Source organism: Sorex fumeus, unplaced genomic scaffold (genome assembly GCF_029834395.1).
Source record: "Sorex fumeus unplaced genomic scaffold, SorFum_2.1 ptg000093l, whole genome shotgun sequence".
In the NCBI taxonomy this organism is placed as follows: Eukaryota; Metazoa; Chordata; class Mammalia; order Eulipotyphla; family Soricidae; genus Sorex; species Sorex fumeus.
The window spans coordinates 8,317,522-8,320,193 of NW_026606150.1; positions in this window are offsets into that span (position 1 = coordinate 8,317,522).

A 2,672-nucleotide genomic window follows, 5' to 3' on the forward strand; every position below is an offset into this window, starting at 1 on the left:
CCCCGGGCACCGCCTCTGGGAAAGTCTCTGACCTTACCTGGAATGGCCAGAAGCATCATGTGACTGTCAGGAGCGGGAGCTGTTCCCGTGTAGGGACCACAACACTCTTCACAGACATGACGTGCAGAATCCTGTGGGGCCGCAGCCTCCCTGGGTTCCCTGCTACACACAGTCCCTCCTTCTCACTTTCACTCCAGGGAGCAGGTGGGCTCTGGCCCCGTGTGCCCGTGTGTCCTCTGTGGGAATCCCTGGGCACTGTCCTCAGGCTGACCCCACAATCCAGGGTGACTGTCCCCTGGGACATGGGCGCCAATACTGTCCCCTGAGTTCACCGAGTCAGGTGTTCTTGTGGAACTGCCATCTCTCCACTGAAGCCTTCACAGGTCCAGACTCTCATCTCACCAGGAATCCATGTTCTCCAACGTTCATGCGTCCGAACTATCAGCAGCTCTGCATTGGCAGCTCTGACAAACCTACTCTGCTGTCCCCCCACTAAGGGGAAGGGGACACCTGTGACACCAGTCCACACATGCTGGACCTACAATCTGCTTGGGACATCTGGGTGGCAAAGGAGGTGTTTGGAGGAGACGCCCACTGTCTCCTGAGAGACCGTTGACCTCACAGGTGACTCCCCCAATGCTCAGTGCTTCCTCGTGTCACTCGGAGGGGCCTCTGTCTACATGTCAGGGCCCCTCTGACCTGGGCTGGGGGTAGCGCAGAGAGAGAAGCTGCAGTGATCTCTGTGGGGGGAGCAGCTTTGCCCCTCTGAGACCCAGTGACTTTACTCCCCCACATGGACCCAAGTGTAGAATCTGCTCCCTCCATGACCGTGTAGATCCCTGGATAGGCTATCCGGAAACTGCTCTTCAGTAGGGGCCCAGCTCACTCAACCACCCACAGTCTGAGCCAAGACGCTTGGTCCCGTGTCCTAGGTCGACACTGCACTGCTCTGCAATGGGCCTCTGCCTCGTGCGGGCACTGGGAGGGACAGAGTTCACACTGTGCCCTGGGCTGGGCTGGGCTGGTCCCTGGGGAGCACTGTGTCAGGGGAGCCCCCTGCTGCATGAGGACCCCTCCCAGCCCCGTCTGCCCTTAGGTGCTCTTAGGAAGGACACTGTGTTCCCTCATGCCCTGTGTGGGGACTCCCTTAGTCAACACCCTCCACTGTCCCCTGACCACTGCTGACTGACCATCTGCCTAAAGGAAGGTGAGCTTCTCTCATAGACATTAAGTTAGTTAAGAGATTCGGGCTGCCTGATTTCTGACTGTGATTCTGTCACTGACACCCCCCGCCCCGGCACAGTGGGGAAGGTGTTTGCTATCCCGGAACTGACCAGAGTTTGATTCCCGGAACCACCTACAGACCCTAAGTTCCACCAGGAGTGACCCCTATGCACAGAGCTTGATGGAATCCTAATCACAACTGGGTGTCGGATCTGAACTTAAAAAAAAAGAAAAAAGAAGAATGAATGAACTGACTTGGGAGGGACGGATATAGGAGAAGTCTCCGCATACGTGGTTCTGAGGGAACATGGTGAGGGAGTAAAAAGGGCCGATGGGTTAGTGTCCTGAGCAATGAGATTCCCGTGAGGGAACAGTGGGGTTAGCTGAGTCGGGCTCTCTGGGGAGCGTGTAGTGCTGGAAACCTGTGTGCATGCATCTGTCATTTATATATAGCCCATCCCATGCTTAAACTTGTAAAATAAATGCAACAAAGTCCCCTTCCAGAATGAGGGTTGACACTCTGACGCTTCCTTGTGGATGTATTTCTTGTGTTATTTGCATGCTTTATTTTTTGTCCATGTCATACGCTGGCAAGCTACCTGTGACCTATTTCATATGCCAAAAACATTAACAACAACATGCTCTTCATGTTCCTGGAGCGAGCAGACGCCATTGGGCTACAGTTGTACGTGACAGGGACAAATGAAGACATACTGGAGTTTGCACGAGCAGATAAATGAACAATGGGATGCCAGTGATACAGTGATATTTTGTGTCAAATCCTATGACTACTAAAGTTTTTTATTCATGTTTGTTTATTTTTCCCTGAGATCTTTGAACAAATCTGAAGTCAGTTTTGCTCCCACGATGATATAGTTGAATATGATGTTTCTAACGTTGTATTTTGTGAATAAAATGATTCTGCGTGATTTCCATTCAGCGCTCTTCATTTGTTTTAACTATGTGCAAAAGGTAGAGGAAGAAGCATCATATAAAATATAGCAATGTAGGCGCTGGATACTACAGTGGATTTGGCCTTTTTCTTGCATATGACTGACCCGGGTTTATTCCGCAGCATGGCACGTGGTCCCTCAAGCATGGTCATGAGCGATTCCTGGGTACTGAGCCAGGAGTAACCCCCGAGCATGGCCTGCTGTGGCCCAAACACCAGGACCACCACCAGTAACAATAACAACAAAGACTCTGTCAGTGCTGGTTGAAGTGACAGACCAGCGTTACTCTTGCCCTTCTGTGCTGCAGACCCGAGGTCAGTCCTTCACACCCCACATGGCCACTGAACCCATGAGGGTGGCCCCTGATTTCTCAGTCAGGAGGAAGATGAGCACAGCCAGGTTCTATCCTAACCCCCAGTAAGTATGTTGTGTCATTCCCCTGAAACCCCCAGTTCTTGTCCATCGCCTGAGTGGTGCGTGTCTTTGTTCTGGTCA